Source organism: Hemiscyllium ocellatum, chromosome 30 (genome assembly GCF_020745735.1).
Source record: "Hemiscyllium ocellatum isolate sHemOce1 chromosome 30, sHemOce1.pat.X.cur, whole genome shotgun sequence".
NCBI lineage: Eukaryota > Metazoa > Chordata > Chondrichthyes > Orectolobiformes > Hemiscylliidae > Hemiscyllium > Hemiscyllium ocellatum.
The window spans coordinates 33,535,944-33,551,512 of record NC_083430.1 but is presented as its reverse complement, the minus strand read 5'-3'; the positions used below and the strand labels follow the sequence as shown (position 1 = coordinate 33,551,512).

Here is a 15,569-nt window from a genome sequence, read left to right as displayed (position 1 = left end):
GTGCTGGTCTGTTTACAAAATTGCAGCCCCGTGCCATAGATATGCAGCAAGAAGCTCATCACCAAACTGTTTGCTGGAAAGCCATTTCTGAGAATGACCTTGGGCGTACAGTTGGCATCTGAGATTGAGATTCAGAGGGTCTCAGAATTTATTTGAGAAATCAGCATTGAGCCTACTGCGTGGGCTGGATTCCAGATATTACTGACATGGCTTATAGGAGAAACAGATACAGCCTTAAAAAATGCATTTCTATAGTGCTGTACATAGCCTCAGGGTGTCACAAAGTGCTTGTTAATGAAGGCTGCATGCGTGTGTGTGTGTGCGTGTGTGGAGAATCTATGCATAATGACTTTTAACCTTAAATTGCTGTTCTACTGCATTTACCACACAGTTCTGGCTGATCAGGAAACTCTCCTGCTCTTACCGTGTGCTTTAGGTAAATTGGAAGGATTTAACAGGTTGACAATCAACTTGTTAGGCCATGTTATGATATATCTTCCTTGGCATCAATTCCTAAGTTAGGACCTGAGTTTCTAAAGTGTTAACTACTCCATAATATTGGAAACACAAAAGACAAAATGTAAGTGTGTTGTAATAAAGCATTAACTTCTCACAAATTGTCAACAATGAAATATTTGGAATCCTGTGGGGATTCTGTGATTACTGATTCTGCTATCCAATTCATGGGACTATGATGAAGTGCAAACTATTTGTCGATTGTTCAGGGCCCTGTTGTCTCAATGTTCAATTGCATTTCACGCAGTCCCAGGCCATGTCCAGCACCAACATTAACTCTCTTCAACAAACAAAGTGAAGAGGATTTTCTATACTTTGAGGGGTTTTTTTTGCGGCATCGATATTAATGTTTTTCTGTGTTTTTTGTTCTGGTGGACAGTTCCAACCAGTAAATGGAGACTCAGCTAAAATGTTTCCATAAAAACAACAGCAGCAACTCAATTTATTCATTCACGGGATGTGGGTGTCACTGACAAGTCAGCACTTGTTGCCCATCTCTGTTGGTCCCTGAAAAACTAAGAAATGAGTCATCTTCTTGAACCGCTGTGGCCTGTGTGATGGAAATGCACCAATCGTGCTGTTCTGGAGGGGGTTCCAGGATTTTCACCCAGTTCCCTCCCAGGTCAGGATGGTTTGGGAGGGGATGTGGAGATCAGATTGCCCCCCCCACACTTTTTTTGGTTGTCGGTGTTGGAGGTTACCCATTTTTGAGGTGCTGCAATTGAAAGCCTAAAGTTGTTGCGGTGCATCTCAAAAGTGGTCCACACTGCACCCTTGTTTGGTTGGTGGTGGAAGGGGTGACCACACCTTTTTTTTAACAGCCATTTGATACAAGTGGGTTGCTTGTTGGGCCCTTAAGAGTTAATCACTTTCCTGTTGGTCTGGAGTCACGTGTAAACCAGACTGGGAAAAGGGCAGGAGATTTCCTTCCCTGAAGGACATATATAAACCTGTTGAGTATTTAAGACAATTTGAAAGTTTCATGGTGACTATATTTTGTTCTTAGTTTTTCTAACTGAATTCAAATTGATAGAGTGGCATAGTGTGACTATGAACTCGAGTGCAGGCCTGATTTACGAGACCAATAACATAACCACTATGTTACTGCACCTATGAAAATGGTGACTAGCAGCAGAAGGAATATCTGCAGCAAATTAGCAAACCATGGGAATCTGAGATGGAAATGGAAGACGCTGGAAGTATACGGCACGGTGGCACAGTGGTTAGCACTGCTGCCTCACAGCGCCTGAGACCAGGGTTCAATTCCCGACTCAGGCGACTGACTGTGTGGAGTTTGCACGTTCTCCCCGTGTCTGCGTGGGTTTCCTCCAGGTGCTCCGGTTTCCTCCCATAGTCCAAAGATGTGCGGGTCAGGTGAATTGGCCATGCTAAATTGCCCGTAATGTTAGGTAAGGGGTAAATGTAGGGGTATGGGTGGGTTGTGCTTCGGCGGGTCGTTGTGGACTTGTTGGGCCGAAGGGCCTGTTTCCACACTGTAAGTTATCTAATCTATACATGAGGTAAATTGGCAACTGAAAGTGTTGAATTAAGAAGAGCTTTCTGCTGTAAACAATTCAGGAGCAGGTTCCAAAATAACAAGGAGTGAGTATTATTATCACCCACTGTCTCCAAAACATTGGCTCTGTTGGACTTACGGAATATCCGCTGCACCCGATGTGGCCTCCTCTATATTGGGGAGACAGGCCGCCTACTTGCGGAACGCTTCAGGGAACACCTCTGGGACGCCCGGACCAACCAACCCAACCACCCTGTGGCTCAACACTTTAACTCTCCCTCCCACTCCACCGAGGACATGCAGGTCCTTGGACTCCTCCATCGCCAGAACATAACAACACGACGGTTGGAGGAAGAGCGCCTCATCTTCCGCCTGGGAATCCTCCAACCACAAGGGATGAACTCAGATTTCTCCAGTTTCCTCATTTCCCCTCCCCCCACCTTGTCTCAGTTGATTCCCTCGAACTCAGCACCGCCCTCCTAACCTGCAATCTTCTTCCTGACCTCTCCGCCCCCACCCCACCCCGGCCTATCACCCTCACCTTGACCTCCTTCCACCTATCACGTCTCCATCGCCCCTCCCCTAAGTCCCTCCTCCCTACCTTTTATCTTAGCCTGCCTGGCACACTCTCCTCATTCCTGATGAAGGGCTCTGGCCCGAAACGTCGAATTTCCTGTTCCTTGGATGCTGCCTAACCTGCTGTGCTTTAACCCGCAACACATTTTCAGCTCTGATCTCCAGCATCTGCAGACCTCACTTTTTACTCACGGAAAATCTGACAATGAACGAGCTATGTTACAGCAAACAAACTCTACTTACTCAGCAAAAGTCCATGAAGCAGAGTATTGATAAGACCACGGAAAACAGAAGTCACAAAGAAAAATTATGAAAAGTCTTCCGATAGTTCTCCATTAAAATGCAATCAGTGAAGGGTGACAATGAAATATTGCATTCGGTCAATCCCATTCACATGCAACCTCCAGGTTTAATTGACAAAGAAATTACGTTATTGCAGTGATTGTAACAAAGTCAGTCAGGTGGACCTCTCGAACATGGGTTCCCTGACTGGGACTGTTAATCCGGTCCAATCTGGGAGCCCTGGCTGACAGATATAAACAAGAGTACTTGAGGTTGTATTCACTCTGACAGCTGGCTCTGAGCGAGCGAGATCAGTGTCAAGCACTCTCTACATGTAAAGAAAAGGTGACAGGATATCAGCCTCAGTGGAGTTATTTCAGTGGCAACAAGAGTAGGATGAATGATATAACCATGTAGATGTGCCTACTAGCTGAAGCCCAACTGGCCTTTAAACAGGCAGTACAATTGGCTTTATCATTGGAAAATGCAGCAAGTGGAGCGTGGGGGTGGCACAGTGGCTCAGTGGTTAGCACTGCTGCCTCACAGCACCAGGGACCCGGGTTCGATTCCCGCCTCAGGTGGCTGTCTGTGTGGAGTTTGCACATTCTCCCCGTATCTATGTGGGTTTCCTCCAGGTGCTCCGGTTTCCTCCCACAATCCAAAGATGTGCAGATCAGGTGAATTGGCCATGCGAAATTGTCCATAGTGTTCAGGGTAAATGTAGGGCAATGGGTCTGGGTGGGTTACTCTTCGGAGGGTTGGTGTGGACTTGTTGAGCCGAAGGGCCTGTTTCCATACTGTAGGTAATCTAATCAAATATGAGTTGCAGGGTATTCCGATCGAAGTGGACACCCTCACCAGGCTGACTGAGCTTAGGGAACACGACTTAGGTGAAGGCAATTGCATAGTCTCACTCAGGGCATCTCCTGAACAGAAGGAATCTAGGCCAGTCCACAGTAAAACCCCAAAACAAAGCCCAGCCTTGGCCACGTGCTGAAAATCTTCTGCAGGATTTGAGCCGACAAGACACAGTAGTTGCTGCTGGTATGTGGACTTGAGACAGAAAAGAGCCCCATTAGGCCTAAACTGAGTAGGAGAAACTCATAGGCCAGTATCCAGGAGAGTGCACAACCTGGAAGGTCCTACTGCAGTTAGTTTGGAACAGTTAAATTGCTTAGTGACATCCAAATCAGAACCAATCAAAATGGACATCTCATTAAATGGTCACCCGGTTCTAAAGGAGGTCAACACTGGCACAACCATTTCAGTGATCATAGAATCAGTCTTTAACAAAATTCACTCTGTACTCCAAACTTTAGGTTTATGCAAGACCTTGACTAGACTGAGAACATACACCAGGAAACATTTACAGATTAAGGGTACAACTTCAATTCCTGTCCCATTTGAGAATCAGCTGGTTTAGTTAACACTGATTGTAGTGAAAGTCTAAGGACCCAAGCTTGATGGGACGCAATTGGTTGAGAAAGATTTATCTAGATTGGTTCAACTCTTTTCTGTTAGATGTGTTGCTGGAAAAGCGCAGCATCCAAGGAGCAGGAGAATTGACGTTTCAGGCATCAGCCCTTCTTCAGGAATGTGGAAGGTGTGCCAAGCAGGCTAAGATAAAAGGTAGGGAGGAGGGACTTGGGGGAGGGGCGTTGGGAATGCGATAGGTGGAAGGAGGTTAAGGTGAGGATGATAGGCTGGAGAGGGGGTGGGGACAGAGAGGTCAGGAAGAAGATTGCAGGTCAAGAAGGCGTTGCTGAGTTCGAGGGCTGGGACTGAGTTAAGGTGGGGGGAGGGAAAATGAAGAAGCTGGAGAAATCTGCATTCATCCCTTGTGGTAGACGGGTTCCTAGGCGGAAGCTGAGGAGCTCTTCCTCCAGGCGTCGTGTTGCCAAGGTCTGGTGATGGAGGAGGCCAAGGACCTGCATGTCCTTGGCGGAGTGGGAGAGGGATTCCACCCTTTAACCCCGCCCCTCCAATCGCCAGCAGGACAGAACCCCACTGGTCCTCACCTACCACCCCACCAACCTCCAGATACATCGTATCATCCTTTGTCATTTCCGCCACCTCCAAATAGACCCCACCATCAAGGATATATTTCCCTCCCCTCCCCTATCAGAGTTCCGGAAAGACCACTCCCTCCGCGACTCCCTCGTCAGGTCCACACCCCCCATCAACCCAACCTCCACCTCCGACATCTTCCCCTGCAACCGCAGAAATGCAAACCTTGCGCCCACACTTCCCCCCTCACCTCCCTCCAAGGCCCCAAGGGATCCTTCCATATCCGCCACAAATTCACCTGCACCTCCACACACATCATTTACTGCATCCGCTGCACCCGATGTGGCCTCCTCTACATTGGGGAGACAGGCTGCCTACTTGCAGAATGTTTCAGAGAACACCTCTGGGACACCTACACTAACCAATCCAACTGCCTCGTGGTGGAATACTTTAACTCCCCCTCCCACTTTTCCAAGGACATACAGGTCCTTGGCCTCCTCCATCACCAGACCACGGCAACACGACGCCTGGAGGAAGAGCACCTCAACTTTCGCCTAGGAACACTCCAACCATAAGGGATGAATGCAGATTTCTCCAGCTTCCTCATTTCCCCTCCCCCCACCTTCAGTCCCAACCCTTGGACTCAGCAACGCCTTCTTGAGTTGCAATCTTCTTCCTGACCTCTCCGCCCCCATCCCCTCTCCAGCCTATCACCCTCACCTTAACCTCCTTCCACCTATTGCATTCCCAATGCCCCTCCTCCAAGTCCCTCCTCCCTACTTTTTATCTTAGCTTGCTTGGCGCATTTTCCTCACTCCTGAAGAAGGGCTTATGCCCGAAATGTCAATTCTCCTGCTCCTTGGATGCTGCCTGACCTGCTGTGCTTTTCCACCAACACATTTTTCAGCTCTGTTCTCCAGCATCTGCAGTCCTCACTTTCTCCTCTTTTCTGTTAGAAAATGGTTGCCTGAGTGAAGTCCTAATTACATATACCCAGAAGTAATTCAGAAAGGTCAGGGGACTGTCAAAGAAGCCAAGGCCACCTTGTATGTTGACCAGGAACCAATTCTGCAAGGCCAACCCAGTGCTCTTTGCCTTACAGGCAAAAGTAGGGGCAGGATGCAGAATGCTGGAAGTGAAGGAATTATCAAACTAGTCCAATTTGTGAAAGGAGCAGCACTGCTCACACTGATTGTAAAGCCTGATGGGTCGGTTTACCTTTGTGAGGATTTTAACCAAATGGCAAACCACTTTTTGCAGCTGGATAAATACCCAACCCCTCACATGGAGGACTTATACACAAAGCTGGACATGAGCCATGTGTATTTGCAATTGTAGTTGGATAAGGATTCCCAGAAGTGTGCTACAATTAATACCCTAAGGGCTTGTTCCTACATACCAGACTGCCATTTGGGGTATCATCAGCCTGTGTAACTTTTCAGTGGACAGCGGAGAACATTTTACAAGACCAACCCCAGGTAGTCATTTACCTAGAGGATATTCTAATTACAATGGAACCTCGATTATCCAAATACCAATTATCCGAAAATCGGATTATCTGAAGGAGATCTTGAGGTCCCAATTGAAACATTACATCAAAGACGTGTTTCCAACAGTGCCTTTTGTGTACAGTGATTAAACCTCTCTCTCTCCCCACACTTTCCTTGGGGTTCTACAGAGGGATGTACCCTAAAACCCCCCCAACCCCCCTTCCCCAGATAATCTCTCCAACATTGTCGTGTATAGGACAAAGGTGGAACCTGTCAAAAAGTTGCAGTAAAAAGGTGTGTGTGTGTGTGTGTGTCAGTGACTGCATGTGTATATGTGCGCGCGTGCAATTTGGAGACTTACCTCACAAAGGCAGCAGCAGCAGTCATGTTGTTGGTGTCCAGTCCAGCTGCCCCGGAGAGGGGGCAGTGTTGGATGGGGTTTGGGGCGGGGGTAGGTGTTGCATGCAATTGGAGATGGGAGAGCGGTTTTGGGGGGTGGGACAGGCGGTATTGGGGGCAGGGGGGAGCAGTGTTGAGGGCGGGGGGAAGTTTTGCATGGGGTCGGGGCGGGGCAGGGGGAGGTGTTGAGGGTGAAGGTTCGTTGTTGGGGGCGGGGGAGGTGTTGCACGGGGTCAGGGCGGAGGGAGGTGTTGAGGGTGGAGGGGCGGTGTTGGGGGCAGGAGGAGGTGTTGCATGGGGTCAGGGCGGGGGGAGGTCATGCACAGGGTTGTGGGTGGGGGATGTGTTGCACAGGGTTGGGGCCGGGGGTGCGGTGATGGGAGCGGAGGGGCTGTGTTGGGGGCAGGGGGAGGTGTTGGGGGCAGGGGGAGGTGTTGCATGGGGTTGGGGCGGTGGGAGGTCATGCACAGGGCTGCGGGTGGGGTATGTGTTACACAGGGTTGGGGCAGGGAGATGCAGTGTTGGGGGCAGGGGGTGGTGTTGGGGGCAGGGGGAGGTGTTGCATGGGGTTGGGGCGGTGGGAGGTCATGCACAGGGCTGCGGGTGGGGTATGTGTTACACAGGGTTGGGGCAGGGAGATGCAGTGTTGGGGGCAGGGGGTGGTGTTGGGGCTGAGGGGAGGTATTGCATGAGGTCGAGGCGGGGGGAGGTCATGCACAGGGTTGTGGGTGGGGGAGGTGTTGCACGGGGTTGGGGTGGGGGTGCGGTTTTGGGGGCAGGGGTTGGTGTTGGGGGCGAGGGGAGGTGTTGCACGGGATTGGAGGCGGGGGGAGGTCATGCACAGGGTTGCGGGCGGGGGAGGAGTTACCCAGGGTTGGGATGGGGGTGTGGGGTTGGGGGCAGGGGGTGGTGTTGGGGGCGAGAAGAGGTGTTGCACAGGGTCGGAGGCGGGGAAGATCATGCACAGGGTTGCTGGTGGGGGAGGTGTTGCACGGGCGTTGGGGCAGGGGTGCAGTGTTGGGAGTGGGGGTGTGTTGAGGGCGAGGGGAGGTGTTGCACAGAGTTGGGCGCGGTGCCCGCGCACTGTGTGCTGCTGCAGTCTCCTGAACGGGGAGCAGACTTTAAAAACTCTGAGCCCCGGAGAAAAGGCATTTAATCGATTAACCGAATAATTGATTATCTGAATGAAACAGTGCCCGCCCATCACATTCGGATAATCGAGGTTCCCCTGTACAGGGAGGACCAATACAGAGGACTTAGAGAATTTGGACATAATCCTTATGTGTTTTTCCTAAGTGGGCGTATACCTCAGATGTGAAAAATGATCTACTTGGGCTGCAGAGTCAACAAGTCTGGGTTACACTTACTGGAAGATAAAGTGAGGGCAATCAAAGATGCCTCATCTCTCGCATTTATACTGGAGCTTATGTCTTTCCTTGGGCTGGTAAATTATTAGAGAAAGTTGATACATAACCTCGCCTCCATCCTGGCACATTTGCATCAACTCTTAAAAAAGGGTCAGCCTTGGAAATGGTAACCAAGCCATAACCTGCAGGGAAGTGGAAAAACAAAGTGGGAACATGCTGACAGCTGAAGTAATGCTTTGGCAGAAATTCATGGAGGTGTGGAGGGAGGTGAGTGGTCCCAGGGAAAAAAAAATTAGCTAAAAGGTGACTCCCCAACCAGAAGCAGCCCCCTCCCCCAGCCACAGCACGCTGCGAATGGTCAGATTGGATAATTGGAGGACCTCCATCTAGGAGGAACTCCTACCCTCAGCAACGGCTAGTCAATGTGATGGCTGGTTGCTTCATGACTCCTGGCAATGCCAGAGTCAGGAGCAGGTGCTGTCAATTCTGCAGGAAGTGCGTCAAAAAGCATCATGGCTCTTTCGGAGAGGCACGTTGTTAGAGGTTTACAATTAGAAGGGATTGATTGCCTTGGGATGGGGAGGGATCAGTTTTGGTCAGGCACATGTCCTGGAAGGAAAGGATGGGAAGGCATCTGGGTGGAAGAGGGAAGTTTATGCCCCCCAAATGAGATGTGCCTTTGCTCAACTGGGTGCTTGCTCCAATCTGCCAGGTTTAAGCCTGGGCAGCGTGTTGGCATGGTCAGTAGAACTTTTGCCTAACAGAAAAGTGGCAGGCTGGCACCTGACCTATATTACACTAGATGCCACACCCACAGGAGGCGTACATGTCCAGCCCCTTCCTTTTTTCACTATTCCATGTGAGTGAACCATTCCAGGAGTCTGAGCTGGTCATTTCTATCCAAAATGCTTTCCAATAAACCTCATAATTCCTGTTATTATAAAGGAAATGAAACTCTAATCGAAACAAAACCTCAGTGTGTGGACATTCCCTCCACACTGCCGGCTGTATGAAATAAGGAATGTTATTTTAGCTGTAACTGGTTTAGTTTCAGTCTATAAAATCTGTGTGTTTAACCCCATAAGATAACCTGTTCAGACACCTGCACACTATAAGAACAGTCATTATTCCATGTGAACTATAAATCAAACTTTGTATTGTGCTTTCTCTTCGTATTGGAGAAGAAAAACCAGCATTACCTTTGCTGCCCTTCCAGTCTACGGCCAGTGATCATCCATCAGATTGCTCACATGCAGTACAGGGAGATACACTGATGGACAGGGAGATACAGTGATGTGTGGAAAGGTACACTGATGTACACAGTGGTACATTGATCTACAGAGAGGCACACTGATGTACACAGAAAGGACACTGATGCACACAGAGAGGTACACTGATGTACACAGAGAGACACACTGATGTACGCAGAGAGGTACACTGATGCACACAGAGAGGTACACTGATGCACACAGAGAGGTACACTGACATACACAGAGAGGTATACTGATGAATAAAGAGAGGTACACTGACGTACACAGAGAGGCACACTGATGTACACGGAGGTACACTGATGTACACAGAGAGGCACACTGATGTACATGGAGGCACACTGATCTACGCAGAGAGGTACAGTGATGTATGCCGAGAGGTACACTGATGTACACAGAGATCTACTCACTCTTGTTCTTCTTGTTCCTGAGGTGATCATTCCTGCTGGAAGGCAAATATGGGATGGAGCTGGGCTAATAACTGCCTTTAGTATACTTCATATCCAGTACCTTGTGATCATCTAGCTAGAGAGGTTCATATACACATAATGCTCACCCCTTGGATGTGGCAATTAAGAACTGTTGGTATCCATGGGACATATCCCAGCATGTAGATGACAGATATTTGGAACAGATATTTGGAGAATTACCACAATGTAGCCAGGATCTCCATGTAGGGAAGGAGAGAAGCAAAGGAGAAATAAATTGATTGAAAGAAAAAGGGAGGCAAGGAAATATAAATTGGTCAGATGCTGCTGTAATGTGTACTGGCTCCAAGGTATTTGAGATTGTGTCAGCTACATCTCTGTCCTGTTGCTGTGAGGGAGATCCAGCATCTCCATACAGGTGGGGGTCTATGGAAAAATCCCCTGATGTTAAAATCACTCACCTCATTAAATTTACTGGGGCATCTGTTGATCAATCCATGCCAATCTTGAACTGCTCTGTAGGTTGAGGTGGGGAGATGAATGGCATGAGGAAAAAGAGGCAGGAAACCCTAAAGAGAATGGAAAGAAAGGATAAAATAATAAAGGTCCTAACACCAACTTTACATTTTTCTGATAGAGTGGGGAGGGGAATGTAGGAAAATTACTGAAGAGATTTCTTACCAGGTCACAGTGCCTGAGTCTCCTACACTGGTAACCTGCAAACTGTGGTCCAAAAACCTTAATAATCTATGCTTATAGTCCAAGATATTTAATTGTATTTGTAACTATTGGTTTGAATTCCATGGGTCTGGAAGTTTGTTGGAATGTTCCAAGCACGGATGCCTATTTTATGGATAAATCCCTAATTACAACAAGATCTGTAAGTGAAAGCAGCTTGAGATTTGTGCAAACTAATGTAGACATGTGGCCTACGATGACCCAAGATATGCATCAAAACAGCTAAGAAAAAAAACCAAAAGACTCAGCTTCTTCTGTAAAACAGATGTTAGAGTGAATCTCCTCATCTGAGTTGAATGGGCCTTTTGAGGTCAGTTGCAAAGCACTTCTAGAAAATTCCAGCAGATTGCAATCATTCCAAGGCTGGCATCTGTCACCACCGAAATACAGAGTCGAGGAGGTGACCTTTTGTCCCATTGTACTTGTATTGACTCACTAGATGTGCTTTTCAATTAGTTTAACTCTCCTCTCTCTTTCCTCATTGCTGCATTAAATGTTTCCTTTACAAGGATTTATCCAAAACTCTTGTGAAAGTTACTTTTAAACTTGCTTCTATCAACAAAATGTACCAATACATTTCATGTCTTCAAATTGGCATTGGATGATATTCATTTCTGGGACATCTAGTTCTGAGTTGGGACCTAATTTCACATTTACATTTGCACTGTTCATTGTCTGACAATCTCCATCTTTTTCCCCTATTTGTTCATGTGATGTGGATAGTGTTAGCTCGCTCAGCATTAATTTTCTATCCCAAACAGCCATTTAGAGATGGTGGTGAGCTGCTCACCATATTCCTTAATGCTTGCTCTGTCTTGAAATGCATCTATTTAATTTCAACCTGATGTCCTCTTCCTTCTTTATCTGTTTGCTGTCAGGTTTATCTTAAACTCTTTCTTTCCAAGTTCAAGCCCATTTTTGTTTTGAACTTTTGTAACACTGCGGATATCTTGATTTTCTTTCCCCCCTCAGGCCAGTCAGGTAATGTGAATGAATAACTTTGAATAAAGAGAAGTTGGTATCTTTTCAAAGTTATTCTCCAATTCCTTAAGAAGTCTCGTGTATTCTGCAAACTCAGTCAGTGAGGAACTCCTCGCAAGGTTTACAGGGTTGTTTATAAAAAGGCAGCAAACCAAAAGCCCTCCCATGACTCATTCTGATGTAATGGGCTACAAATAATCACCAACTTGTGCATGTGGAACCAGAGGTTTATTTCTGTGGGACTTAATACAGATGGAAAACAAAATCTGTCCTGTGAACTCAGTAAGCTAATTATACACACTTCAGGTGAGAGAGAGCTGCTCTGAAACAGCTGGGTCTTAGTTTCTTCTGCTCATAATATGAAAGTGCACTTAAGATTCCCATATGTTGACATGGATATCTCAGTCGTTCAGTCAATATGAAGGAGTGCATTGAATTCTGTGAATTTTTATATCTTCCTTGTGTGGTGTGATTTGCTGCCTGAGTACCATAAACTAGTGTAAAAATTCCAAAGGCGTGACCGTTTTGGTTTATAAATGGATGAAATGAATGACAAATATTTTGCTACAGAAAATCAATAACCTTTTTTTGAAACAAGTGTCCATATTGACAAATGGTGAGTCACTGAGAGCTGCCAGCTATACATTTGATAGATTGCAAGCTCAGAGAAATGGGACTGCAAACCATGCAGTTGCATTCTGGTTAATGCATGACCTTCTTTGGCTGCCCTGCTAGTGGGTGGGGTGGGGGAGATGTTTCTGTAGGAGCTCCTTCAGTGAGTGCAATGCATCTTCTCTTCAAATGTCCCCCTAATAAGGAAGTGAACATATGGAAAATGGATACAACCATCCCCCCTCTCCAGCACCACCCCCCCATACTGTCATGTTGAGAATATACCTGTATTCAACTATCCTCCTTCTCCAGATACAGGTCCACCAATTAACATCCTCTGAGCTCAATGAAATCAATCTTCTAATATGCATTTTGGTTGCCAATGCACATTAATTGCGAGCAAAGCACAAGCCACTGAATTATATGGCAAAAAAACCCTTTTATTTCCCAAATTAGAAAATTTCAGGAAAGCAATCTAAACAGCAGATTGCAAGTTAAGTCAGGTGGCAAAAGAAAGACTTCTCTCTTGCACGTTATAATGTGTTTTGGGACATTCCAGCCATTTTTGAAAGCGCTGTCACTTTTGTGATGTTAGAAACACTGCTGTCAGTTTGCACACAGCAAGCTCCCACAAGCAGAATTCAGGGCACAGTTTAAGAAGGAGGTGAGGAGGAATTCTTTACTCTCAGATGTCCATTAGTTGGTGGAATTCTCTACCCTAGAAAGAAATGGACATTAGCTGACTGAATTCATTCGAGGCTGAAGTAGACAGATTATTGATGAGACAAGGGAGTAGAGCATTGGGGAGTGGGGTCATGCAGGCAAAAAGGTATATTTGTGGCCACAGCCAAATCAATTATGATCTTATTGAATGGCAAAGCAGACCCAGTTGGCTAACTGGCCTTATTCCTGCACTTAAACTTTATGCTCCTTTAACAGCACGATGATAATGACTCAAAGCAAAGACTACTATAGAGTAAACTATAGCAATGGCCTGCTTCAGCTCTGTGGCTAATTTCCATGATGTGGGTGCTCCTTCATTTGAATATACTCAAGACAGAGATGGATAGATGTTTGGACAATGAAGGAACCAAGAGATATGGAGATAGGTGGGAAAGTAGAGAGGAAAAAGAAGATCAGCCACGATTTTATTGAAGTAGCTCTGGCCTCATGGATATGTATGGCCTAACCTTGATCCAATTTTTAACATTCTTATATTTGAATGAGTGTTCTAGGCCACAATTTCTGACCAGATTATAATAGTACCCATTATTGGGTTGAAGATGCATCATGTATGGCAAAAGCAGACAGTGTACCTGCAGTTAACCTTCAGAATAACTGCATCATATCACCACCGGCTGTAGTTAAATACTCGGGGGTCATAAGTCTAAGATAGCCACTAATAATTAGAATAGGGAATTCAGGAGAAATATCTTTATCCAGAGGGTGGCTTGATTGTGGCACTCATTATTGAATGGAGTGAGATGAGTATATAGAAGCATTTGAGGAGAAGTTAGATGAGTACATAATGAAAGAAGGATTGGAGAGATATATAGATAAACTGAGATGGAGTTGGTGGGAGGCTGCTCATGTACAGCACAAATACCAGCATAAATCAGTTGGGGTGGATAGTCTGTTTCCATGTTATAAACATCTATGAAATTCTGAGTACACAAAGACTTGTCAAGCCTCTTAGAAAGATTTACAAGCACTGCCCATAAGAATTACTTTGAAGTGAAATGACTGTAGTCATGCAAGCATATCTAGCATCTAGGATCTCTTGAGCAGGAACTGGATGACTGACCAATTAGTCACCTTTAGTTTGCATAGTCTTAGTTGAGGGAGAAATATTGACTTTGATAGGAATGCTCGAAACAGGAGTAGGCTATTCAGTTCCTCGCGCCCATTGATTTATTCATTAAATCCTGATTGATCTGCACCTCAACCTTATTTATCTCCCTTTGCTCAATATCCTTTGATACCTTACAAAGCAAAAAACTATCAACTGGAGTTTTGAAGGATCAATTGTTCTGAGTACCTTTTGGAGGAAGAGATTTCCAACGGGACTCTCTGAAGTCTATTTGACGGGACAGATATACCTACCTTTCGTGTGAGTTTCTGGATTAAAATTTGAACTGGAACGACATTCAAGGAGCTGCTTGCAATTTTACAAATGAGTTTGCACTGTTTAATTTGCGCCCTGGGTCATGAAAGATTTTAATTGCCATTTTCACTGGTGGTAGATCCCTTAGTACTGCACAGGAGGATGAGTCTACTACAGAAACTTCCTGTTCTCAATCGCTAATTGTGTTCACTTGAGCACATGCTCAAATTATTAAAGCATGATCCTAAACAGAGGAAAATTTGCTGTGCTCCCATTTCTGATTCCTATCTATTCGCCCATGCTGAAAAGCTGGGCCCCATCTTGGTTGGAAGCATATTGCAGCTGTTCTGTGCAGTTTGTACAGATACTCTGAAGGGAGAGATTCACTCTGGGTGATAGTCCACCAGTTTCCCTGATATTATGTCTCATGGTGTCCTACCACTCATCTTTCCTCCCACCTAAAATTTGAATCCTTAATGCTATCATATTCGCACACAATAAATGCCAACTCTGAGTCTAAACTCCTTTTTGGCTTCTATATCCCTCTGTTCCCCTTCAATTCATGCCTATTGTGTATCCCCTGATTTCTGTCTCTCACCAGTGTAACCTTTCCTTCAGCTGCCTAGGCTCTAAGCTCTGGAATTTCATCCTTACAGCCACCTCTCTACCTCTTCCCCCTTGAAGATGTGTATCACAGGTCAATATTTCTCCCTCAACCAAGACCACTAGGCCTACTAGTATTGTCACAAGACTATTAATGCAGAGACCCAGATAATGCTCTGGCAACCGGGGCTCGGATTCTGTCATGGCAGATGGTGGAGTTTGACTTCAATCATAAGAGTTTAATGATGACCATTGCTGATTGTCAAAAAAAAATCCCTCTGGTTCACCATGCCTCTTAGGAGAGGATATCTAGCAGCCTTACCTGGTCTGGCCTACATGTGACTCCAGACTCACAGTAATGTGGTTGACTCTTAACTGCCCTTTGAGCAATTAGGGATGGGCAAAAAACGCTGGTCCAGTCAGTGATGCCCACTTTATATGAATAAAGTAGAACACGATTCCAGCATGGTGGAGTCAGCAAATTGAAATTAATGAGAAAGAAAATATGGTCACTCATGGGCTGGTGCCTGACAAATTAACCATGCAGACCACTGGATTGTGGCTAAAAACCAAATTCGAGAACCATCACATTCTGCCCTACTCAACATTCTCATTCCAAAATCCATGGTACTCTCCGGGAGACAGAGCTTACTCAAAACAGTGTTTTCCATATTCCCCCATA

General features: G+C 46.2%; 1 long non-coding RNA gene across 1 annotated transcript in view; it reads right to left on the bottom strand.

Moving 5' to 3' along the window:
• LOC132829957 (uncharacterized) overlaps positions 1 to 15,569 on the bottom strand; it is a 193,919-nt gene that overhangs the window by 72,756 nt on the left and 105,594 nt on the right. The window contains exon 2 of the long non-coding RNA XR_009646287.1: positions 10,311 to 10,418. This is a non-coding gene — a long non-coding RNA (uncharacterized LOC132829957). The remainder of the gene's footprint in view (positions 1 to 10,310; positions 10,419 to 15,569) is intronic.